The sequence below is a fragment of the Psammomys obesus genome, unplaced genomic scaffold (genome assembly GCF_907164565.1).
Source record: "Psammomys obesus unplaced genomic scaffold, mPsaObe1.curated_primary_1811, whole genome shotgun sequence".
NCBI lineage: Eukaryota > Metazoa > Chordata > Mammalia > Rodentia > Muridae > Psammomys > Psammomys obesus.
Window position 1 is genome coordinate 5,166,124 of NW_026596073.1, and position 27,111 is coordinate 5,193,234.

General features: G+C 42.4%; 1 protein-coding gene across 1 annotated transcript in view; it reads left to right on the plus strand.

Moving 5' to 3' along the window:
* Positions 1-8,406: 8,406 nt before the first annotated feature.
* Positions 8,407-27,111, plus strand: part of Osbpl8 (oxysterol binding protein like 8) — a 156,536-nt gene continuing 137,831 nt past the window's right edge. Inside the window, exon 1 of the mRNA XM_055625956.1 lies at positions 8,407-8,764. The gene's annotated coding sequence lies outside the window, so the exon portion shown is untranslated. The remainder of the gene's footprint in view (positions 8,765-27,111) is intronic.

The following is a 27,111-nucleotide window of genomic DNA, read 5'->3' on the forward strand; positions in this document are numbered from 1 at the left end:
CTGCTGGTTAGGGTCATTGGGATCCTTGGGGAAAATCCAATCCTTGTTTCAGAACTTCTCCAACTTCTTGTCAAACTGCAATAACAGCAACAAGGAACAGTGGGGGGGGGGGGCTGGGAGAGCACCAGCAGCCTTCTTCTTTCTCAGAAGCCCCCTTCTCTCTGTGTGCCCTGGCATTTGTTCCCTTTCCAGAGTCCTCAGATTTAAACTATCTGCAGCTGGCAAAGAGCCCCTCTTAGCACCTGCACCAGACAGACAGTTTGTTGCTGTGGACAATCTGAATCAGTCCCATATCCTACACCTGGGATCAAAACAAAAACATATTTACATCCACAACACCTGGGTTTTGGTAAGAAACCAGAAATACACACTGAAAGAAATGCATCATCTTCAACAAATGGTGCTGGTTCAATTGAATGGCTGCACATAGAAAAATCCAAATAGATTCTTATTTATCACCCTGCACACAACTCAACTCCAAATGGATCAAAGACCTCAATGTAAAGCCAGAAACATTGAACTTGACGGACAAGAAAGTGGTGAATAGCCTTGAACTCATTGGTACAGGAAACACCTTTCTGAAAAGAACACCATTAGTACAGACACTAAGATCAACAATTAATAAAGTGAACCTCATGAAACGGAGATGCTTTTGTGTGGTGAAGGACACCATCATCTGACAAAGCAGCAGTCTATAGAACAGAAAAAGATTTTTTTTTTTACCAATTACATACATATCTGACAGAGGGCTAATATCCAAAGTATATAGAGAACTCAAAAACTATATATCAAGAAAACAAATAAACCAGTTTAAAGAAATAGGGTATATATCTAAACAGAAAATTCTCAGAAAAGGAAACTCAACCGGCTGGAAAAACACTTTAAATGTTCAGCAAGCTTAGTCATCAGGGAAATAAAAGTTAAAACTACTTTGGGAGATTTCAGCTTATGTCCATCAGAATGACTAAGATCAGTAAAACAAGTGATAGCTCATGCTGGCAAGAATGTGGAGCAAGAGGAACACTCCTGAATTGCAGGTGGGAGTGCAATCTTGTATAGATACTATGGAAAAGAGTGTGGCAGTTCCTCAGGAAGATGGGAGTTGATCTACCTCAAGACCAGCTATACCACTCTTGGGCATATACCAAAAGGACACTTGCTCAACCGTGTTCATTGCTGCTCTATTCAGAAATTGGAAACAACCTAGATGCTCCTTAAGAGAAGAATGTACAAAGAAAATGTGGCACATAAATGTAAACACAATGGAATATTACTCAGCCATTAAAAAAATGAAATCATAAATTTGCAGATAAATGGATGGAATTAGGAAAAAATAATCCTGACTTAGCCCAGACCCAGAAAGAGAAATATGGTCTATATTGGCTTAGATGTACATATTAGCTGCTGAGTCAGTGATAACCAAGCTACAATTCATGGAACCACAGAGGTAGGTATAGCGTAAGGGACTGAAGGAGAGGGATAGATCTCTCAAGGGAATGGAAGCAGAATAGTTATGGGTGGATTGGGCATGGGTGGAGGCTGCACAGGAGAATCTAGTGGAGAGAAGGAAAGAGTGGGAAGGAAGGAGGGAATACAAAGAGAGATGGTTAAAATTAAGGGCCATTTGAGGGGCCATTTGTATTGGTATCGAAATATAATACAATAGAAGCTTCCTAAATAAATACGTTTATTTAGGCTATTGTGGTGGCTTGAATAAAATGACACCCACTATTAGACTGGCACTATTAGAAGGTGTGGCCTTGTTAGAGGAGGTATGTCACTTTGAGGTCTTAGGAGCTCAAGCCTGGTCAGTGGGTCACAGTATGTGAATGAAGATGTAGAACTCTGAGCTTCTTTTCATGCTACCACACTTCCTGCCATGCAATAATAGACTAAACCTATAAACTATAAGCCAGCCACAATTAAATGTTTTCCTTTATAAGAGTTGTTGTGGTCATGGTGTCTCTTTATAGCAATAGTGATCCTAAGACAGCTATCTAAATGAAATTTCCAAATAAGGAGGGAGAGAGAGCCCAAACTGAACATCTCTTGTCATCAGATGAAGCTTCCACTACTAGAATTGGGTTAAATATAATTGAGTTTTTGGCCAAAGGGTCCCATGAGAAGCCCCAAACAACCCAGGCTGCTGCTTTCTATAAACTGTTGGTAAAATCCTATTGCTAAAGACAACACAACTCACTGAACATGGACAAATTGAGCTGGTGTCTGCATAGAGCCTTCACCCACTACATATTGGTATCTTTGGTACACGAATGTACTCTGCAAGCTGCCAAAAGAGAGACGTAAACACTAAGCCACCTACAATGCTGTTGGTCTACACCATGTTCTGCCTTCAGGGTAAGTAGTGCAGTGGTGGCCCAGTTTGTGGGTGTAACCAATATCTGATTTGACATAAGGCCAACTCTATGAGATGGAACCCATCTGACAGTGCTTGGGAGACTAAAAACCTGAGGCTAGATAGCCCAGGGACCTAGAGTAAAATCAAACACTACTGTTCTAAAACAACAGTGACAACAAAGCAATTGACTGACTCTTAGTGGCATTCTGCTATTCTTGTAGCTCAGTGTCTTGTTCAGCCGTCGTTAGAGATGCTTCCTCTTGCAGCAGATGGGAACAAATACAGGGACCTACAGCCAGACATTTCAGACAGTGACAGAGAGATCCTAGAACCCTTAAGCCTAAATGGGTGTCAAATCTCTCCCCTTAGGGCTCAGGGGACCCCTCAGAAGAGGAGGTAGGAAGAGTGTAAGAGCCAGAGGAGATGGAGAACATGAAGAAAACAAAGTCAAATCAACATGGTCAACTCATGCAGGAACTCACAGAGACTGCAACAGCATGCACAGGGCCTACAAAGGTCTGGACCAGATGCAGACTTAGAGCTGAAAGGAGAAGTGGACACGAGGCCCCATGTCTAACCCAGAAGCAAACTCTAATCGACAACCACTTGCAAATGTCAATTTAGTTTCTTCCAAGGGAGTTCACTGGGGAAACAAATTACTCTCATGGGTAGGCTGCGTACCCAGCAGTAGGTGTCAACAGAAATGTACTCAATAGCATCTTTGGACAGTCCTTGTTTCATAAGGTTGTGCCTAGGTGTGGAAAGGAGCTCGAAGGAGTAGAGGGAGAGGAAACCATAATCAGAATATATTATTTGAGAAAAAAATTCTATTTTTAATAAAAGAAAAATCCAAATAAACAAAAATATTAAAAAAGAAAGAAAGAAAAAGAAGTGTGCTGTACATCCAGGCTTAAGCCAGGATAATTGAATGAAGGTGCAGGTGTGGGGACGGTCTGTCATGTTTATTTCCATGTTCTTGGAGTTGGGAGATGAACTGGCATCCTGTTGGATATTGTTTTACTTCCCCCAGGAAATCATTACGGTTTTAAGTTCCAACTTTAAACAGTGTGTTTCTTTTTGCCTCTGTAGGAAGAGACTTAGAAAACAACTTCAAGAAAGAAATGTAGGGGTCTGGAGAGAGGGCTCAGTGGTTAGGAGTACATGTTAGCCTGGCAGCACCCACATGGCATCTCACAACCATCTGATGCTCTCTCTTCTGACCATCCAGGGCATCAGGCGTGCACGTGGTGCACATTCACACATGCAGGCAAAATACTCATACGTGTAAAATAAAATAAATCTAAAAAATGTATTAATAAAACCAAATGTGAAAAAGATGTTGCATGGTTAAAATGTTGTATTTTTTAAAGGCTTATTTTTGTTTTTTGTGTATGTGTGTTATATCTGTGTATCACATGGTACCAAACTTCTGCTTCTCCTCATGACGCCTTTAAATCTAGGGTTTCCATTATAACGGAGGCTTCAGATCCACCAATGGCCTCTCTTATCCGCTTACAAAGCCAGCTCTCAGAAGCACTTCATGACCCCTTCAGTCTTGTAACTTTCAGGCTGATGAAGCCAGTCCTATCTGGAAGACACACATTGCCAAATTTAGCTGCCATCTTGAGTTGCATCTGTGGTCCCATATAGGACCACAATTTCTGTGTGCTGACCCTGAGGGAAATACTTCTCTGAAGATGTAACCTGGATGATAGTTAGTCGAAGGGACTCCAGCCAGTCCCGTAATGACAAACATGGCTCTGGCAGGCTTTGCTCTTCTCCCCAATTCCTTCTGCCTTGCTTAAAAAGAAAAAAAAAAAAAGTTAGATTACATTTCTAAAGCTAACCACCAACGTCTATTCCCTTATTTGTCCAATTCCTCCTTCTAAGGTTGACTATGAAGGTCTAGCTATCGAAGTATTGAAGTCCAGCAATCAAAAGCCCCATTTGGCTCACCTAATTAACATGCTCAGTTAAAATTAAACAGCCATCCTAATTCTATGTTTCCCCTTTACCTTTATAAAAAGCCATTTGCCTATGGGCCTCATCTGTCTCCCATCTATCCAGAGACAGCTCTTTGTCCCTCCGCGACAAATACCTCTTACCCTTTTCCTTTGCCCCTTTTCTCCCATCTCCTTTGTTTCCTTCCCCTTCTCCTTCTTATTCTATATCTTGTCTTTATTCCTTATCCCTGCCCTCTGTCCCTCTGAGACAATGATTTTCCTTTGTGCTGAGAACATGACCTTAAGATGTCTTGAGCAGGCTCTGAGGTTCCTATATTTGCCACAGCTGATTTTTTTTTCAGCCTTAGTTATCCTGGTAAAGGTTTTACTTTCACAGATTCTTAATTCAAAATGTGACACGAGCTGGGTGGTGGTAGCACACACCTTTAAATTTCAGCGCTTGGGAGACAGAGGAAGGTGAATCTCTGAGTTTGAGGCCAGCCTGGTCTACAGAGTAAGTTCCAGGACAGTCAGGGTTACACAGAGAAACCCTGTCTTGAAAAAAAAAATCAAACAACAAAACAATAAACAATCAAACAACAAAGAAGACATGAATGGCCCTGATAGTCTTTGCTTCTGAAACTTCACAAGCCAGGCTTCCATTGTCTGTGCCTGTCTCAACATTCTTATCCTCTGGGCTCCCATAACAGTTTATTAAGCTCTGAGCACTCACCACCAACTTTTAGCCCAAAGTTCCAAAATCCTTCTACAATCTTCCTAAAAACAACATGGTCAAATTAATTACAGTAATACCTTATGTTCCTGATATCAATTTCTGTTCTAATTTGCTCTCTGTTGCTATGATAGAACTGTGACCAAAACAAACAAAACAAACAAAAACCAAACAACTTGGGGATGAATGAATGAATGTATTCATTTGGCTTACTGCTCACAGTCCATCAGTAAGGGAATCTAAGGCAGGAAAAAGGCAGGAACTGAAGGGAGGGGGAACATTGCTTTTGAGCTTCTCTTCAGGCTCACATTCAACCACTTTTTTTGAAGCACCCAGGCCCATCTGCTTAAGTAGAGCACCTCCCATAATGGTCTGGGTCCTCCTATGTCAATTAGCAATTTAGAGAATGTACCATAGAAATGTTCACTGGCTAATTTGATGGAAGCCATTCCTTAATTGAGATTCTCTTTTCACAGGTATGCCTACATTTGTGTCAAGCTGACAAAAATTATGACACTCTAGACAGAGCTGGTTTTGAGCTTTCAATTCTTCTGCCTCAGCCTTCTGAAGAGCTAAGATTACAAGCCTGTGCCTTGTTTGGCTATGCATTGGTCTTTTGTTCTATTCAGCTGTGATATAGGTCAAAACCACTAGTTTTTCATGACAATTGTTAACATTGATATATAGAAGTGTTTGAAAGATGTACTTACACTTGTTTTTTTCAATAGCTTCTTTACTTTCAATGACCTGCATTCAATTTAAAAACTATTTCATTTTCAGTTGTGTATGTGAGTGGCTACGGGCATGTGAGTACAGGTACTCATGGAGTCCGGAAGTGGGCATCCAGTTTCCTGGAGCTGGAGTTGCAGGCAGCTGTGAGCTATCCAGAATGTGCTAGGACCTGGGCTCTGGTCCTCTGAAAGAGCAGCTGGCACTTTTAATCATTAAGTCACATCTCTAGCATTAAAAGATTTTTAAAAATAACATTTTTTTTTATTGTGTGTATGTGCACATGCATGTGTATGTATGTGTTGATGGGTGTGGGCATGTGAGACACCTCATGGAAGTTGATTCTTCCCTTGTAGGTCCCAGTGATCAGACCATCAGCCTAGTTACTCGGTAACTAAACTCTCAAGACCCCCTCGTCTACCTCCCAAACTTTTTTTTTAAATGAAGATAAAAAGCTTTAGCTAGTTTGACAGAAATTTGTATACTCCTTAGTATACTGATGGCTTGTTTCTCATGTAAGCCTCATCTACTGGGGGAAAAATTATCACTCCTTAATAAGTAGGCACTCCAACACTTTTATCAGAACTGGAAATGCAGAGTAATTTATCTAGACACATATCTAATTAGCTACGTCTCTAATGTAGGTCTCCTAATTTCTCATACCCTGTTCCCCACTGCACAAATGGCTAGATTTTCAAAGGCCAATTGAAGAAAATTGGGGCTGAGGCAGGAGAGGATTATGCAAAGCAATTTGCCTCCTTTGTTGTAATCTTCAGTTTCGATTCTCAGAGTAAAAGCAAAGCACAAAGCAAGCAGCTGAGATGGTATATTTTTCTGGATATCTAATATTTGAGGAACATTGGTTAAGCAGCTCACAGTGAGTATAATTTAAATTAACAACGGGGGACACACTTTAACCCTGATTTTATTTTTAAATACAGGGTCTTTCTTTGAGTCTGTGTAGTCCTGGAACTCTACAGACGTGGGCTACTGTGCCCAGCTAGTCACACAGTCATTTTTTTAAAAAAATATTTATTTTATGGGCATGAGTGTTTTGCTTGCATGTACATATCCGGTGCCTGAGGTGGTCCAGAAGAAATGGGAGTCTCTGGAACTGCAGGCTGTGGGTGCTGGGAAGAGAAACCAGGTTCTGCAAGAACAACAAGTGCTTTTAACTGCTGAGCTCATCTCTCCAGCCTCCCACAAACGAACTCTTGCTTGGCTTAGATAATTTGCATTCTTATCTTCTAAATTAAAATACATTAAAACCTAATAGATTAAAAAATAAAATTGGCTTTTCAGTTAGCCTAAAAAAAAAACATTGCTTCAGAAATAGGTTTCAAGTTTCAATCTGCTCACAAACTACATTAACATCTTCACCTAACAATAAATTTCCCTATGTTTATGTGAAGTACAAATACAATCTCTCAGGTTTGTGAACAGAACATGGCAGAATCCTTCCCCCATTGGAACATCACTTCGGGCAAAAGCTAGTTGTTTTTCAAATGTTAACCTATCATATTCCAGACGTGCCTTAAACATCAGTGGCCTGGCATAATTCATTTAACTGGGCAGAAGTTGCTTTATCTTTGGGCAACATGATGGCCAAGTCTGCAATCTTTTAGAGCGACTGTGAAATGTATCAGTAACAAGCAAAACTCTGTGGCCTATTTATTTTGAAGTATCCAGATGATCTGAATGTCATCCGATTTCCTGTCAAGAAAATGTAATGAGAATTGTGTAAATAAATAAGATCTTAGCTCCGGAAAGCGAATAAGGAATTTTTATCACAGAAAACTGCTTCGTTAGTGGCGGCTCAGTGTCCTCGGTCTGTGTTGTTGGCTTGCTTTTCCCTTCTGTATTGTAATTCGCTTTCTTCCCGTGTTGAGTTCTAACCCTTTCCTCTCAACCGGATGAGAAAGGGTTCCTGGGGTCATGATTAAAAAAAAAAAAAAAGGCCAAAGATTAAGACTACAAGTTGAGGTACTTAAAAATAAAGAATTTGCCTTTCTTTTCAAATTGAGAATACTGCCAAATTGCCACGTATTTGTTTAAGCTGTCACCAACCTCACTGTACAACTTAATGAGGGTAAAAGCTGGCACGAGGATCCTGAACATGACTAGGAACCGAAAAAATAAAAAATAAAAAAACCCAGACCGCCAGGCTATTTTCATCCTAGCGTGACTGAAATCCACGTTGCAAACTGATTGCGAGGCAGACAGCAAAGGAGGCACCACAGCGAACGTCTGGTAGAACTAGGAAGCAGCAGTTGCCCGACCGCCTTTCAACCCAGAATTTCTACCCGAAGCCTCCCCTAGGCCGGTAGGGCTGGATCTGGGGCGAGCCGGATCCGGCCCAGTGCGCGCTCCGCGGCCTCCTCGGGTGCTGCAGGCTCGGGGTCCCGCCATCCACAAGGCCTCCCGTCCGGGGCCCGAGCTCAGGGCCCCGCGAGGGACCCCGAGGCGCCCCGCCCTGCAGAAGAGCGCCCCAGGCCGCTCCCGGCGGCGTCACGTGACTGGGAAGGGGCGTGGCCCGCGTCTCGGACCGGGGGCGGGGCGTGGCTGCGGAAGGGGGCGGGCCCTGGCCTGTGAAGGCTCGTGGCTGCTCGCGGCGCCCGGAGAGGCGGCGTCAGGGCGGATGACAGCATTCGGCTGCGACGCGCTCCCAGCTGGGCGGCGGTGGTAGCGGCAGCCAGCGGTAGCGGCAGCCCGGGAGCGGCTGCGCGTTCGACTTGGCCGCCGCCGAGAGCGGCAGCGGGAGGGAAGGAGGGAGGGGTCCGCCCTGGCCCGCGGCCGGAGGGGCTCGGAGTTTCCCGGGGCCCAGCCCCCGCCGCGGCTCCACTGCGCCCTCCGCCGGGACTGGCTCGCAGTTGCCGCTGGCGACGACGCGCGAGAGAAGTTGGGGGGTCCCACCGGACGCTAGGGCCCCGGACTCCCGCGTCACTGTCACCCCGCGGAAGCCCGCTCCCTGCGAGCCGCCGCCTCGGGGGCTCCGCATCGGTGAGTGGCGCTTGTCCGGATTTGGGGGGCAGCGGAGTGGTTCCTGGGGGGTTGACTGGGTAGTCCTTCAGTCCCACGTTCCGTGCCCGGGCTGCGGGCACTCCCGGGCACCCCGCGCCGAGAGTTCCTCTCCTGCTCCTTTGTCCCTTCAAGGAAGGGAGACCGGCACGGCTTGGCGCGGGTGGCGTGTTTTGGGGCCCGCGGTCGGTGCGTCTGCAGCAGCACAAAGCCCAGCGGGGACCCGGGATTGGGGCGGGGGCGGCTCGGCGTCGTGGGTCCCGCGTGTCTGCCCCTCCCGAAGTTTGACAGGGCGCCGGCGAGGAGTCGCCGGAAGCCCCCCGCGCGGGGGCGGGGGCGGGGTGGGTGAAGACCCGGCGCTTTGTCACTCGGGGCGGTTGAGGCAAGGCTTGGGGCTTTCCTGTGACAGCCCCGGGAGAGGCTGTGCCGCGCGCTGCAGACCGCACCCGCCTGCCTTTGCAGAGAGTGTCGCGGCGTTCCCTAACCCTAGCTCTGGCGGTGGCCTTCTTGCCACACTGGAGAAAAGGCGGGGTCCTCGGTGCACTTTTAGGTTTTGTCTGCTGCTTGCGCAGGTTCCAGGGAGTTTCAGAGGGAGCATGCTTTTGCTTCATTGAGCAACCCACTCAAGACCCGACTGATGGGAGGCAACAGTAGATGCAGATTTTCCATTCACTCAAGTCATTTAACACTTCTTCATGAGCGGCAGCTGCGTTGTGAAACATAACCTAATTTCATTTTAACTAAATGCCGTCTGAAATAAGTAACTTGGGTTCCTTTCTAAACAGATGGAAAAACTTATCTGATGATATGAGCATATCTGCTTTCAATAACTTAATGAAGTTTTTGCCTTTTTGCTGCTGGGAGATTTAAGTAACATTTAGTAGTATCAGAATCTCTTGGATATAGCGGGGCTGTTTTTTTTGTTTTTTTTTTTTTTTAAAGTAACTTAACTAAACAGCTTCAAATTAGAGTAGCCCCCCAATTAGTACATCTAAAGGCCTTTTAAGATACGCATTTAAAACACCTTTTGCCTCTTGAAGGAGTCCAGAGAGCAAGCCTGGAACAGGTAAATTGCTCGTTACGTTTTCTCCTCCCTTACGGTTTCATCTAAATTTGATCATGCTGAGAGCCTGGGATCAGTTGCTCTGCTTGCTAGAGCTTGTTTTGTAGTGAGATTATTAAAATGCTGGTTTTATAAAACAGGTTGGGGAAGGAAAGAAAAGGCCGTGCAGTTTAGAATGCACCGTATTAAAAGTACAACACATTTCCAATTAGTTACTCTTTTTCTTTTGGTAGCCAGTATGTAGAATGACTGCAGTGTGCTCGCTCAAAGTGCTAGTAAATGGAATAGATGAAACTTAAGACCTACCTAGAGGTCTTTAATTATGGAGATTAAGTTGTTGCGGTCAGATTTCATGTGAACGGTTTGAGCCATGAAGATCAACACAGGTGCTATTTAGAAATGCTTGTTTAATTAAAACTTGACATGGATTACTTCTTTCATTGAGTTGTGATCATTACTGAATGTCTGACCTGTGCAAAATGTCTTTTTCATTTAGAATTTAATTTTTTATTTGTTTTCTGAGTTTTGCTGTATTGCCTAGGTGGCCATGGTATTCATTATGTAGCTAAGGCTGACTGGCCATGGAACTTGGCAGAATCGTCCTGCCTCAGCCTCTTGACTGTGCCTGACTTTTGTTACATTTTTGAAGCAAAGGAATGTTTCTTGACATATTCATAGGATTTAGATATTTGGTAAAATGGTTTTTGCTTCTGAATTCATTTTTTAATTGAGAGTTAAAAATATACTTTGGAGATAGCTATGCAATCTTTTGAGATGACATTCTCTTTCAGCTTGCTTTGAAAAAAGTGATACAATTATGAATATATAGAATGTGCCATTACACACATATCTTTGTTTTTAAAGGACAAATTGTAAGATTTTAGCTAAAAAATTGAGTGGTCTCAGTATGTTTCAACTTGGTTTGGGTAATTTTTAATCCATCAATGATAGATAACTTAGACAAAGAATTGATATTAACTTGTTTTGTGATATTATTTGGAAAACTTTTGCCCTTCAAGCAATACTTGAAGTGTTATATTTTGATAATCTTATTGTACACAAAGTTAAAAACAGGGATAATAATAATCTTGGCATACCTGGCAATCAAAAGTAGGAAGTAGGATTGTGCTTATTTTTATACATATAATGTATGAGAGAGACGTAGGTACAACTTAGCGCTTCTGAGGTGCTGGGTGTGGTGTTGGCTTGTGAGCCTGCACTTGGGAGATAGAGGATGAGGGATTACCTTGAGCTGGCAGCCTTGGTCTCAGAAAAACAGAACCAAAACCAAATAACAAAAGCCCCACAAACCTCTGAAAAACGTTTACTGTAGGTGACTGAGTGCAAGGAGATTACCAGAAGTACTTGGTTTGAGCAATTGTGGTTGAAGGAGTTTTCTTGTGGATGGGATCATGGGTAAATAGGTGGATTAATGTGTGCAGATTTCATGTCAGTGTATAAGAACCACATCAGAGATTTTAGGTTTACCCTTCTACTTTAGTGTGTACTGCATACCCTCACAAAGGCATGAAGTGAAAAATGGACTCTAAAGACATAATAGGCATTTGCTTCCCAAAACCTGTGAGTCAGGCCACTCGTAGGGGAGAGGTCCTTAACCTGGAACTCCATAACCTCACCCTAAATAAATTTGCCTTTGTTAGAGTTCTAGCTGACGTAAACTCTCCACAGTAGCAACAACTCATTTTGCTTACCAGCCAGTGAAAAGTCTCCCAAGTAGCAACAATCCACTTTGTTCATCAGTTAGTGTGTGGAAAAAACAAACAAACAAACAAAACCAAAACTGTAGTTCCACTGATTGGCTGGGAACAAATGGAGTGTGTGATAGCATTGCTCAAAGTAAATACATGTAGTGAGATGATAAAAGGGACAAGTCGTTTTTCTGGGACGCTCCACGGAGAAGGGGATTTTTGTTATGTTAGGCTTTGGTCGTGTAGGATTGGCATCTTAACAGGGTAAGATAGAATGAACCAAAACCGGACCTGGTGGAACAAGAAAATTACAAGATCAAAACCAGCTTGATCTGTAGAGTGAGCCTGAACATGCTGACAGGATGGCTTTGATACCAAGCCTCATGACCTGCGATTTGAGTTTCATCCCTGGTGGGACGAGGCTACCAGAATGCTTAAATTATTCCTCTGATACACACACACACACACACACACACACACACACACACACACACACTCACTCACACACACCACACACCCCTACCCCTGCATGCACACTTGAACCTCTGAGACCCATCCTCTATGTAAAACAAGAGAGACCAGCCTGAGCAGCTAAGTTAAAATTAGAGAGAACTGGTTGGTGATGGCTCATGCCTTTAATCCCAGCACTTGGAGGCTGAGGCAGGTGGATCTCTGAGTTCAAGGAGAAAAAGAAAAAAAAAGAAAGAAAGTAAAAAAAAAAGTTGGGATTGGTTGTAGCTTAGTCAAAACAAAATAATCTTTAGTCAACAAAACAAATATTAAATGTCACAATAAGCACAGTGTTTTTTCCCCTATTACATTAGGAAGAACTTTTCTTTTTCCATCCCAATGGTTACTTCCCCAAGAGAAAACAAACAGGTATGTGGTGTCGGTGGCACAGGTCTACGATTGAATTCCAGGATAGCCAGGGCTATGTAGAGAAATCCTGTTTCCAAAAACCAAGCGAAACAAAAAGTGAAAATATAGAATACTTCAGTTTTTAGGAATGGTAATATTGCTGTTATAGAGGAAGGTCCTTGAGCAGATTGATAGTTTGTGCCTTTTCTGTCTGTGTCCATCTCCCCTTTAATTCTCTGTGTAGTCAGATTTGACAGTGAGTTCCTGATCCCTCGTCTAGTGCTGTTATTACAGGAATACCCATTTATGCCCTACTGGTTGTTTTCTTTAAGTAAAACTTAATGTTTTCTAATAGATGTGAATCTTAATTATATTACTGTCCCTTACCACAGACCATAAGGAAAGTTAGATTCCTCAAAATTGTACAGCTTAAACTATGGGTTATAATTGGCAGATAATCTGACCTTTAGGCTCTTCTTTCCTGTAAAATGTTTAATTAAGTGTGTATGAGTGTCATTATGTGGGTTTACACATGAATGCAGGTATCCATGAAGACCAGAAGAGGGCATCAATCCCCTGGACCCGGAAGGCTGTGGTGTGTCACCTGATATGTGTGTTTTGAACCAAATTTGGGTCCTCTGAAAGAGCACCAAGTGCTGTAACTGCTGAGCCATCTCTCTAGCCCCTGTAATTTGTTTTAAAAGAAATTATCTTTATCATCACATTTTTCTGTTTTGAAACAAATCAACAAAACCAGGAGTTTTCAAATTACTATAACATTTAGTTAAAATTTTTCTCTATTTATAGTGATATGGGTGAATGTAAACCATGAAGATGTTTGCTGTCTGTTTTCTAGAATTCAGTAGTTTTTGAGCTGACTACTAGGTTTCTACATTGTTCAAGCAATAATAGGGTAAGGACTTCCAGAAACAAGGTGTGCCAAGTGTACACTGCTGTGTCTTGTGGCTGTCCTACTATTTAAGATGAGCAGTTCAGATGCAAAGAAAAATCACGTTGTGTGTTGTAGTGTTGTGGCTTTTGTTATAGTGCTGTGTGGATGCTTTACAGGTATTGCCAGTGATGGACTCTCTTATCATTATTCTAGACATATAGAGAAGCAGAGCAGCATTGGCATAGTGCCAGACCATGAGTTCAGAACTACTCACTGTTTCTACACTGACCAGGTGACCGCAGGAGGTTGGGGGGAAATGGGAGTGTAGGCTGAGTTGACAGACCGAAAGGGAAAGCATGTAGAATGGCCTAGCATGCTGTGAGAAAGTTTCTCATGTTCTTAGAAGGAAAGAGATGTAGGAATTCTTTACTAGAAAGTGAAGGAAACACACATGAGCAGTAAGAGCCAGCGAGCTGCTGCTGCTGCTGCTGTCAGGTGGGGTGAGGCCCTGCTGGAGAGGGGAAGGAGGGGCAGGTGCAGTTCATTGCTTCCCACAGTCTTCTTCCCTGTCATCAGTTGGATGTGCTGGAAAAGGCGTGCTGTCACTGCTGGGTTGAAGTGACAGAGAGCTGGGTGTTCTTTCTTTCCCTTTTCTTCCAGCTGAGGAGCCAGGTCTGGAGGCTGGAGGTCTTATGGGGTAGTAGACTTAGGTTCAAAGGATCTGGAGTCCCTAAATTAGCAGGGGTAGAATGTTAGGGACATAGCTCAGCTAGTACAGTGCTTGCAAGGTCTTCCTGTTTAGGTATGGAGCTCATGGTTGTGCAAGCATGAGGAGCTTGCATGCATGAGGACCTGAGTTCCCTTACAGGTGAGTCCTTGGGGCTCACTCGTCGGCTAGCCTTGCCTAATCAGTTCAGACAGACTGAATTTAGAAATACTAGGTGAACAGTGCAGGAGAAATAACACTCAAGGTTATACCTTGGCCTCCTCACAAAAAGATGTCCCTGTGCTCCTGCACACAGGTGTACTTGACACACCACAATAACACTCCCACCTCCCCTAGGCCACCCCACTTGAACACACAGCTGCTCTCTAAGTAAACAAACAGGTTCCAGAGGGAAGAAAGCTGTACACCAAACAGGAACAGGCTACAGTAGACTGTAATTTCGATCATGGGAAGCTACTGAAAATGTGGGGTTAAGCAGCTAATGGTGTCATAGCTATAAGCCATCAAGTAGATGAAGTATGGGAAATCCTAAGAGTGTCTGTGAGAACGGTAGCCAGGTGGGTGGTTGTGACCTGATGCTGTTTAGTCATACACACATCATATGCTGTGGACTCCATGGGGCCAGGCGCCAAACCTGAGAGGCCTGTGAGGATCCAGAGGACAGTCCCTGAGTCTGGGTTTAGATGAATCCTGGCAGTCTCCACACCCAGCCCATGAAAGCTTTCTCTTGTAGGCAGACATTACCATAAGGACTAGGAAGAGAGAAAAACTAAAAGCTAGAAGAGTTCCCTTAAAGCAGAGTAACTCAGCACACAGTATTTAGCTCGGTAATTTTTTGGTTGTGAGTTCCTGCGCGTTAGAGAATGGGTAGTCCCATCCCTTCACCCTCTAGATTCCAGGAGTATTTTTCTTAATTGTAACAACTAGAAAATGTTTTAAGACATTGCTAAATGTCCTCTTGGGGAGTGAAGCCACTCATAGTAGACTCACTGCCTCAAAGACAGAGTGAGCCTGTTGGAAAAATATTTTCAGCAATAAAAAATCAATATCTTTAATTAAAGAACTTTTCCTCTGTAAGAAAATGGATGAGGAAGAGTTCATGAGAGGTTGTTAATGTATATGGAGTGAAGGAAAGCTATATTGCTTCTGTAAAGATCATAGGCTCTGTTGGCTTCTTATTATTTATTTATCTATTTATTTATTTATTTAATTTCCTTTTGAGATAAGATCTCATGGTGTAGCTCTGGCTGGCCTTGAACTTGATGTGAGCCTTTTGTTTTTCAAATGCTGGGATATAGCTGTGCATCACTGTGGCTAACTTCTTTTGAATCTTGACCCATACCTAATTCTACCAATTTCATATTTAAAGCCTCCCCCAAACACCCATGATGCTGGGAATCAAAGGTAGGACCTTGTATACTCTTAGGCAAAAGCTCTCTCTACTACTTAGTTGTCAGCCCAGGTGAAGACATTACAACAGTTTTCCATTTTTTTTTTAATTTTTTTATTAATTACACTTTATTCATTTTGTATCCCCCCATGAGCCCCTCCCTCCTCCCCTGCCGATCCCACCCTCCCTCCCCTTTCTGCATGCATGCCACTCCCCAAGTCCACTGATAGGGGAGGTCCTCCTCTCCTTCTTTCTGATCTTAGTCTATCAGTTCTCATCAAAAGTGGCTGCATTGTCCTCTACTGTGGCCTGGTAAGGCTGCTCCCCCCTCAGGGGGAAGTGATCAACGAGCAGGCCAATCAGATTATGTCAGAGGCAGTCCCTCTTCCCATTACTATGGAACCCACTTGGACACTGAACTGCCATGGGCTACACCTGTGCAGGGGTTCCAGGTCATCTCCACAAATAGTCCTTGGTTGGAGTATGAGTCTCTGGGAAGTTCCCTGTGTTCAAATTATCTTGTTCTGTTGCTCTGCTTGTGGAGTTCCCGTTCCCTCCAGCTCTTACTATTTCCTACTTCTTACATAAAATTCCATTCACTCTGCCCATCAGTTGGCCATCAGGCTCAGCATCTGCTTTGACAGTCTATACTGCAGAAGCTTTCAGAGGCCCTCTGTGGCAGGTTTCAAGGTTGTTTCCTGTTTTCTCTTGGCTTTCAGAGGCCCTCTGTAGCGGGTTCCGAGGTTGTTTCCTATTTTCGTTTTCTTCTGATGTACATCCTCTTTGCCTTTCAGGATGGGGATTTTAGTTAGGGTCCTCTCTTTTGCTTAGTTTGTTTAGATGTACACCATTTTTTTTAATTGTCTTTATTTCCTTCTAAAATTACGGCTACTTTATATTTCCTGCATAACAGATTTTCTGCCCTGCATCATGTCCTGAGGTTGTTTATAAATGATAAAAGTAAATAATGTTGATACTATGACTATGTAAATATTATTATGGCTGAGTCAGGGGATATGCACAGATTACGATTCCTTTTCTTTAGATTTTGTTATGTAGTCCCTGAATTATTAGAAAAAAGCAGTTGGTAATACCAACTGGATTTTATCAGTTCTGACCATTGCATTTTTAAAAAATTTGGGTAGACTTCCTATTTTTCTTATTTCTAATTGTCCCCTTTTCTATATGCTTCTATGTCAGCCCTCCCAACAACTGTCTTGTTACTTTCGTCCCATTACCTCTTTATACTATGTTTTCAATTTGTGTTGTCAGTCTCTAATTTAAACAGATTACCTTTTAGGTCTCTTCCTATAACTTCCTTTTGTTAATACTGTTTTGTTTGTTTTGAGACAGGGTCTCACACTGTAGCCCAGGCTTATGTAGAACTGCAGCTGACCCAAATTTATAGCAATCCTACTGCCTCTAGCCTCATGAGTGCTGTAATTATAGGAGTGAGCCACCATAATGCCTAGTGCTCATTCTAAAACTCTATAATTGGATAACATACATTCTTATGGAAGTATACATTGTGTGTGTGTGTGTCTGTCTGTCTGTCTGTCTGTCCGTCCCCAGAGGACAATTGTTGGAAGTCCTGATCTATTGTTCTTCACCTATGTCCTTGAAACAGGCTTTTACTGAGCTTGGGTCTTGCTGTTTTTCTGGTTAGGTCAGCTAGCTAGCACGGCCCACTTCCTGTATCAGTCTTCCTGTTCTAGGTACCTTCAGCCCTAGGATTATAGGCCATACCACCTGGCTTTTTAGGGTGTTGGGGATCCAAATTTAGGTTCTCATGTGTATTCAGCAACTGTTATTCCCTATTGAGCCATGTCCTCAGCTCACTTTTGTTCTTTCTCAGACAGGGAATCATGTAGCCCACACTTTCCTTGAATCCACTTTATAGTTGAGGGTAATTGCGAACTTTTTGTAAGAATGTAATGTTAGAATCTAGCTGCTGCTCTGGCAGTGGGCACAATTCAAGCCTTTTCCCCTTTGAGATACTAACAGGCACCCTATTGAGACATTCTCTGTGAGTCTCACTTCCAGGTTTCAAAATCTTTTACCTGGGGAAATGAGTTTACATCAAAGGGTGTTTGTTTAGGTGTTGACACATCCCTTCCCTGCCTCTTGCCTGGGAATCAGAGAGCTTGGCTAAGACTTGTGCTTTGAAACTACTCCATCCTCAAAGAGGTTGGAATATCGTACACATTGCCATTACAGTGTAAATTATAGGCATTTCCCAACTTTATGAAATGTCTATTATGTCCTTGGCCTATGTTCTGCCTTCATTTTTCTGCTTGCTTGCTAGGCTTTCTTAGAATGATTCTGCTTGTTTTATTTTTACTTTCATACTTGTGATTCTTTTTCTGTCTTGAGAGGCTCCCTTTTACCCCCCATGCCTAGCATTTTGCTGATGTTAATCAAAAATTTGTTTCTACTTAATGTTGTACTAGCATCCCCAGTCCCCTGTGGTCAGTTTTTGTTTTTGTAATCATTCTTTTTCATGCTTAGTTTTCCTTTAGAAGCCTTGTGATTGCTGGTTGACTTAGAGTTGCAAGGGCTAGGTGTCCTTGCCTCCTTCAGCCTGAGTTAGGCTTTTTCTTTGAGCAGGAGTTGGATGGAGCCTTTGAGATCAAGACCGTAGACTCTTTTGGCTGGCTTTGTTTTAGGTTAAATGGGAGGTAGCTAGGAGCTACTAGGGCTGTAGGCCTTTAAATGCCAGACAACTTTACTTTGTGCCAGCATCCCTGCCTAACTTTCATTTTTTCTTTGGAGAAAAGATGTAAGAATTAAAGAAAGCAAAAATGAAAACATAGTCTCAGTGGGTAGAGTGGTTGTCAAGCCGATGTGAAGTTCTAGGTTCTGTTCTCCAGCCCTATCTTGCATTTTAAGCATTGATTATTTTTTTTAAGCTTTGATTATTAGTAGATTTTTCAGTTTAAGTCTGAATATAAAATTTAACTTATGGGAAACTGGGTAACTCATTAAGTTTATTATAACTGTTTGCCATATTTAATGAATGAGAAACACATTTATCTTTTGTAGTTCAAGTCAAAACAAGGTTAATATTTTTCTTAGAAAAAACTTTGAAGAAAACAAAATATGTAGAATCAGGTAAATTTTAACTATAATTTATATATCTTTTAAAACATTTAAAATATAGAACTAAAAAAATTATTAGTGTGTAGTTTATAGCAACATAGTTGTGAGCACAATCCTTAAGGAAGACTTGAATTACTCTTTGAGACTTCTGTGATAGGCCCAAGGATCCTAGTATTTCAAATACACTAGGAAACAGTATATTTGACAAACTAGGAAAATAAAAATCCTGCTGGAAGTGTATTATCTGTCTAGTGAGATGTGTGACCTTGACAGACACTTCGCTGTTCTGGGTATTAGTAAGAAGAGCACTGGGGACAGCTGGCTTTTAGGGTTTTTTTGAGAAAGATATTAGAGGTTAGAACCCATATCAGGAAGGTGCTATACAGCATACTCTTTATCACAGTTCTGGAATAGATGATATTATGTTCTACGAAGGGAATTACTTCAGTTTTTGTAAACTCCATGTGTAAGGAAACCTTGAGAGATGTTAACTGCTAAGGGCCAAGTGAGAAGTTGAGCCTTGACCTCTTTTGTTCCGTTGCCATGTTCTTTTCAGCATGCTACACAGCTTTCCTGAGCTATGTTGTTACATTAGACCATTGAATTTTGTTCTTTTGTTATAATCTCTTTTTATTTTAATTAATTGAAAGATGTTTTTTGAGACAGCATTTCTCTGTGTAGCCTTGGCTTTCCTGGACTCACTTTGAAGACCAGGCTGGCCTCGAACTCATAGAGATCTGATTGCCTGTGCCTCTCTAAGTGCTAGGACTATAGGCATGAGCCATTGTACTCGGCTCGAATTTTTTTTTCTTTTTATTTATTATTAGTGACATTTTGTTAACTGTATCCCAGCTGTATCCCACTCCCTCATTGCCTCCCAATCCCTCCCTCCTTCCCTCATCTCCTCCTTGCCCCTTTCCAAGTCCACTGATTGGGGAGGACCTTCTCCCCTTCCATCTGACCCTGTTTTATCAGGTATCTTCAAGACTGGCTGCAAAGTCCTCCTCTGTGGCCTAGCAGGACTACTCCTCCCTTGGGGGGTGAGGAGGTCAAAGACCTGGCTCGAATTTTATTCTTAAAATTTGTTCTATCTCATGATCTGTAGTTTTGTAATAAGCTTGTTTTGTGTTACAGCATGTCACTTGGGAAAACTAGAAGTCACATATCAGACCTGTCTGTGACGTGTGCCCAAAGTACAAATATGACCGACCAGCTTTTAAATAGATAAACCAGAATTTATATATAGGAGGTCATTAGTGAGTACAAAATTATCTTTTATTTATCTTAGTAATAATATTGTTCAAAAATATATTTAGGATACCCCTCCCCATTTCCTCTGACAAAGGATCCCATTTAGCCCAGGATGGCCTTGAACTTACCAGTAGCCAAGCCTGACCACTACCTCCCAAGAATGGGATTGCAGACATACACCACCATACCCAGACTTTTCATGCTTTTGACCTCATTATTTTATCATATATTCTGTGTAGTAAATTAGATTTTTTGGGAATTAGTTTGATGTTTGGAGAAAAACAACTTCTTCTGAACCAAATCATCATCACCTAGAAAGCAAAATAAGAACTGTCAGTTTTAGTTAAACATGAGCAGTGACTAGAGGAAGAAAACATTATTTTTTTAATAAAATCATTTTTTATATTAATTACAGTTCATTTACTTTGTATCTCAGCTGTATCCTCCCAATCTCATTCCCTCCCAATCTCACCCTCCCTCCCTCATCTCCTCCCTGTTCCTCTCTAAGTCCACTGATAGGGGAGTTCCTCCTCCCCTTCCATCTGACACTAGCTTATCAGGTCTCACCAGGACTGGCTGCAATGTCCTCCTCTGTGGCCTAGCTAGGCTGCTCCTCCCACGGGGGGGGGGAGGGGGAGGTCAAAGAGCTAGCTGCAGAGTTCATGCCAGAGACAGTCCCTGTTCCCCTTACTAGGGAACACACTTGGAGTCTGAGCTGCCATGGGCTATGTCCGAGCAGGGGTTCTAGGTTATATCCATGCATGGTCCGTGGTTGGAGAATCAGTTTCAGAAAAGACCCCTGTGCCCAGATATATTTGGTCCTTGTGGAGCTCCTGTTCTCTCCAGGTCTTACTAACTCTCTCTTCTTTCATATGATTCCCTGCACTCAGCCCACAGTTTGGCCATGAGTCTCAGCATCTGCTTTGATACACTGCTAGGTAGAGTCTTTCAGAGGCCCACTGTGGAAGGCTCCTGTCCTTCTCATTTTCTCCTACATCCAATGTCCATCCCATTTGTCTTTCTAAGTAAGGATTGAACTTCTTACCCCAGGTCCTCCTCCTTGTTTAGCTTCTTTAGGTATACAGATTTTAGTATGTTTATCCTATCTTATAGATCTAGTACCCACTTATAAGTGAGTATATACCGTGTGTCTCTTTCTGCTTCTGGGATACCTCACTCAGGATGATCTTTTCTAGGTCCCACCATTTGCCTGCAAACTTAATAGTTTCCTTGTTTTTAATTGCTGAGTAGTATTCCATTGTGTAAATGTACCACAATTTCTGTATCCATTCCTGTTGAGGAACATCTGGGTTGTTTCCAGGTTTTGGGTATTACGAATAAAGCTGCTACAAACATGGTTGAACAAATGTCCTTGTTGTGTACTTGAACATATTTTGGATATATGCCTAGGAGTGGTATAGCTGGATCTTGAGGAAGCACTATTTCTAATTGTCTGAGAAAGTGTCAGATTGGTTTTCAAGACTGGGAAAGGATTTTCACCAACCCTATATCTGACAGAGGGCTGATATCCAGAATGTATAAAGAACTCAAGAAGTTAAAAAGCAACAAATCAAGTAATCCAATTAAAAAATGGGGTATGGAGCTAAACAGAGAACTCTCTGTGGAGGAATGTAGAATGGCAGAGAAACACTTAAAGAGATGCTCAACGTCCTTAGCCATCAGGGAGATGCAAATCAAAACGACCCTGGGATTTCACCTTACACCCATCAGAATGGCTAAGATCAAAAACTCAAATGACAATACTTGTTGGAGAGCTTGTGGAGAAAGGGGAACCCTCATCCATTGCTGGTGGGAATGTAAACTTGTACAACCACTTTGGAAGAAAACATTCTTACAAGGTGATGAGAAAAGAGTAGATTCAAAATCGCTTTGTGCACTGGCAGCTTGAATAGTCTGTAAAACTGAATAGTCAGGCTGGTAATGGTGGGTTCTCCCTGTGATAGAGAATTCAGGAGTAGAGAGGAGTGTCAGGAGTTTGAGGCCAGCCTGGTTACAGAAAACCTGTGTTTCAGAAAATAGAACAACAACAAAGATGTAGCTACTCTGAATGGAGGTGGCTTTTTTTTTTTCCTTGTCTTGTTTTTCTGTGAGCAGGGTCCTATGGCTGTCTCAAACTCGCTGTATAACCTTGAACTCCTGGTTATCCTGTCTCCACCTCCCAGGGGCTGAGATTTTCAGATTATGAGCTTGTGTTCCCATGCCTGGCTTGAGGTAACCTTTGTATGGATGTAAATAGTTAAAATTATATCCCAAGATGGCTTTTAGTTCTGTTTCCTCTTTTGGTTGGTGCTGTGCTGATCTGGCACTGAACTTTAGAGAAATAAGCTGGTGAATGAGTTCTTTCCATTTTAAAGATTGTCAGATTTTACAGAACAGTTTGCAGAAGTTTGCATGGTAATTATTGGTTAAATATAACTAGTGTTACATAATTTTTGATTGTCTTTGGCTTAATTTAAATCCAAGCAACTACCCCATTGGCGTACACCCCTTAATGCAATCTTAACATCCAAATGTAATTTTATCTTAAGAACTTTAGATGCTGGATGTATCTTAAGTTACTGGATGTAGTTGGGGATGTAGCTAAGTTGGTAGAGTTCTTGCCTAGCATTCAGGAGACCCTGTTCTCTCCTCAGCACTGTATAAATCAGGCCTGGTGGCATATAAGTAGAGAGATCAGAAGCTCCAAGTCTTCCTGTAGGACAGCAGGTTGCAGGTTATCTTCAGCTGTCCAAAACCCTAGTCCAAAAGCTAACAAAACTACACAGCAAACCTCTTAGGTTTATAGGTTGCATTATCCCAAACTGCATAGCGTTTGAATGTTAGCAATGAGTTTGAGTACTAGCAACAAACATATAATTACAGAGGACTTTGTGATATTGTTCTATCTTCTGAAGGTGTTATTTCCCATTTAAAGCTTCCAGATGGTTGAGTATCCTCATTTCTAAAGATTAAAAGATAATAAGAACATCTATAGTGCCTTTCTATCTTTGTATTCTATCTCTTTTATCAATTTATTTTGTTGTAGTCTGAGACAGGGGCTTGTTTCTGTAAATCAGGATAGCCAGGGAGGGTTGTGACACAGTCTGGCACAGGCAGCACTGAACTGCAGACCTCCTTTCTCAGCTTCTTGAATGCTGGGATTATGCTTGACCCCCACCACCACATCTAGGTTTCTACTGCATATTAAAATACTACGTTTTCTTTTGTGCTTCCACAAGTCACTATTAGAAGACCATAAATCAAACTGAGAGGAAATCACCATACCAGGAGCCAACAGTGCAGTAGGAGATTGGTGGGTATGTGCTCTGACCTCTTTGAGCTTGTGTATGTATGGGAGGGATGGGAATGCAGCAAACTACAAATTGTATAACTAAAACTACAAGTCATTGTGAAAATTGCTGATAGGAAGGAGTATAGTATACTAGAAGACTTTGCTGGCCTTGGGGATGAAGGGATCCAAAAAAGCTGACATGAACTGAAGGAAAAAAGAATGTTTCTGGCAGGGCATCTGGTCCTTTGCTATGAACTGAAAGAATTCACTGTACCTGGGGGAAAATGTGTAAAAACAGTGGGTAGCAGACTGATAATATTTGGCAAAAGGATTGGATAGGATAGTCAGAGCTACAAGACCACCTAAGAATTTAACAAGAGTTCTCTGTACCTCCTGACCCTCTAACTCCTGGGCTCCAAAGCAGGCAGGTATCATGTAGACCAGTAGACCAGGATGGTCTCAAACTTTACATATAGCCAAGGATGACTTTGCTTTTTTATTTTTTATTTTATTTTATTTTATTTTGGTGACAGGGTGTTGCTATGTAGCCTTGGCTGGTCTAGAACTTGATATGTAGACCAGCTTGCCCTGGAAAGTGCTGTGTGTACCCCTATCACTGGCTTTCTTGAACTCTTGATACTCTTGCCTCTGACTTGTCAGGCAATTCAGATGTGTTTTGCCACACCCAGCTTAAGCATTGTGATTTCTGTGTTAAGATATCTTGCATTCACAAACCCATATTCATGTTCTCCCTGTGACCTGCCTTGGTATGGAACTGCTGTGTCGCTAGCGTACCCTTCATGGCACTCCAGGCTGGTCAGACCCTTGGCTGTTTATGGATGAGCATCTGTTCAGGGACCAGTGTATCCTGTAGCTTGCTGTGCCTGGAGGAGCACTACATGCCCTGTGCTTCATAGTCTCAGCTTGAACAGCCAGAGATCAAGATACACAGGTGGAAGATGCATGCTCATGCTGGAGATGCATGAGGAGCCATACTCTGAGGAGGAAGTCTTCCTCCCTGGCCATGAATACCTGGATTGATACCTTCCCTGCGTCCCTACCATAAACTCAGACACAGCTCACTGGTATGGTTTGTTGGTGTCCCCCAGGCTGCCCAGGACTACACATCTACACAGACTAAGCAGCATCTCCCTGTTAGTTATAGGAATGGGAGGTGCAGGTCTTGGGCAAGGAAGCTCAAGTAAGACTTGGCTGCTGCGGTTACATCTGATTTCCTGGCCCTGTTTGTCCAGTGACTGATAGTGTCAGAAAGCACGCTCAGATTTTTTTGGCCCTCTATGCTGCTGATCACACTGTTGCCATGTATTGACCATCTATGGTTGCAATAGGCTGCATTGGAGTTACAGTGGAAGGCCTGGAATCTTGCTTCATATCTGGGAATAAGTTCATAGAGTTCTCAACAGGGATCATACGCATTGAAGTGGACTCCCTCTGAACTTGTCAAGAGCAGATTGAAGCTGTCCAGGTAGTTTGAGGAAAGCTGCCTAGATTATTCCCAGTCCAATGATCAAAGCCCCTCACAACTCCAGGAGCTAGGGGTGCAACCCCACCACCATTCCCACAGACATTACAACCATCCAGCAGTAGTCCTGGGCAGAGTCCCTCTAGTGGTTACCAAGTGGGTGGGTCATTGCCACCTGCTCCCTGCCTCTAGGAATAATCTACACTACAAATGAAGCCTGGGTGGGGCTTCTTTTCTCTTCAGAAACCCCAAGAGGTCGTGCTTATCCCTACAATGTGCACTGAGGACCTGGTCAGCCATATGGGTATCTTTATGGCCAGTCAAGCACTCTTCAACCTTCATCCGATCAGTTTGGCTCTTCCATCTCTAGCTTGGGGATAGGTCAGATTGGTCAGACAAATCAATATTCCTCCATTTAAAGGAACTCTCATCTTATCAGTTACTGAGAGGTTTCAGTGCCTTCCACAGGTCTATCTGTCTTCCTTCCTTTCTTTCTCTTTCTTTTCTTCTTTCTTTTTTTATTTTTATTTTATTTTATAGATGGCATGATTTTATTTAGAAAGGGCATGCCTTCCTTATTAATCAAAAGGCAAGTGGCATTTTGCATGAAAACACAGTATAATTTACATCAGTGTCCCCCAAATGAAATTCAAAGCTATTACAAAATGTGGACAAGATTTATATAAGTAAAACTATAACATCTTAATGAATAAATCAACTAATTAAATGAACAGATGCTTTGTATACGTATTTTAATTTTTTTACTTATTGCTATTTTTTTAAATTTTTTAAATATTAGTTACAGTTTATTAACTTTGTATCCCAGCTATATCCTGTTTCCTCATTCCCTCCCAATCCTACCCTCCCTCTCTCATCTCCTCCCTGCCCCTTTCCAAGTCCACTGATAGGGGAGAACCTCCTCCCCTTCCATCTGACCTTGTTTTATCAGGTATCGTCAGGACTGTCTGCAATGTCCTCCTCTGTGGCCTAGCAGGGCTGCTCCTCCCTCGGGGTTCGGGGAGGTCAAAGAGCCCACCATTGAGTTCATGTCAGAAATAGTCCCTGTTCCCCTTACTAGGAAAACACACTTGGATACTGAACTACCATGGGCAACATCTGAGCAGAAGTTCTAGGTTATATCCATACATGGTCCTTGGTTGGAGAAACAGTCTCATCAAAGACCTCTGTGCCCAGATATATTTGGTCCTTATGGAGCTCCTGTCCTCTCCAGGTCATATTAACTCCCCCTTCTTTCATATGATTCCTTGCACTCTGCCGAAGGTTTGGTTATGAGTCTCAGTACCTGCTTTGATACACTGCTAGGTAGAGTCTTTCAGAGGCCCTCTGTGGTAGGATCCTGTCCTGTTACTTGTTTTCTCCTATATCCAATGTCCATCCCATTTGTCTTTCTAAGTGAAGACAGAAATTGTGGTACTCTTACACAATGGAATACTACTCAGCAATTAAAAACAAGGAAATCATAAAATTTGCAGGCAAATGGTGGGACCTAGGAAAGATCAGCCTGAGTGAGATATCCCAGGAGCAGAAAGACATACATGGTATATACTCACTTATAAGTGGATATTAGACGTATAGGATAACATACTGAAATCTATACACCTAAAGAAGATAAACAAGAAAGAGGACCTGGAGTAAGATGATTTATGTTGTTTTTAATACAAGTTTTAGCTTGGTGATAAGGACAGAAAATATCTTCATGAAAACAGTAGTTTAAAGAGAAGAGAGTAAAGATAAAGAATCCATAAAGTGCTCACACTCATGAAATCCAAGCACCTGAAGGCTGAGGCCAGCACATTGACAATTCCAGGCCAGCCTCTGCACTGCATGGTGAACTCCAGTCTAGAAGATCGGGAAAGTTTCTAAAGAGTGGAGAGGCAAGGTGAGCATTAGATTTGCTGATAAATGATCATTGCGTGAGTAGTAGAAAAATTAGAAGGATGGTTACTTTTTTCCCATGCCTTAGAAGGAAATTGGAAAACAGAATTTTCTCACTTAAGACACCTCTTTAAACTATGACAACCTTGAAGAGTTCCCATTGTAAGAGTCTATTGTCAACTGCTATACTTTGAATGTCATTTGTTGCCTCCAAAATGCAGGTTGAAATGTGCTCATGAATATAAGAGATTCTTAGAAGTGATTCCCATCTTTCTTATGGAAGCAGATTTATTCTGTCCAGTGGCTGCCTTTCCCTCTTTTCTCTGAGCACACCCACATGGATTACAGGTGTGGACTGCACCTTACTGAGGTTGTGATAGTCATAAGGGAAAGCTGCTTTTTAAAAATTACTTATTTTGGGGCTGGAGAGATGGCTCATCGGTTAAGAGCACCATCTGCTCTTCCAAATAGACCTGGGTTCAATTCCCACATGGAAGCTCACAACTGTCTGTAATGCCAATTCCAAGGGATCTGACACCTTCACACTAATGCACATAAAATAAAAAAGTAATAAAAAATTACCAATTTTATTTTGATTTTGAGACCATCTTTACTCATTTCTCAAGCTAGCCTTGAACCAAAGCAGTTTTCCTGCCTCAGCCTCCCAAA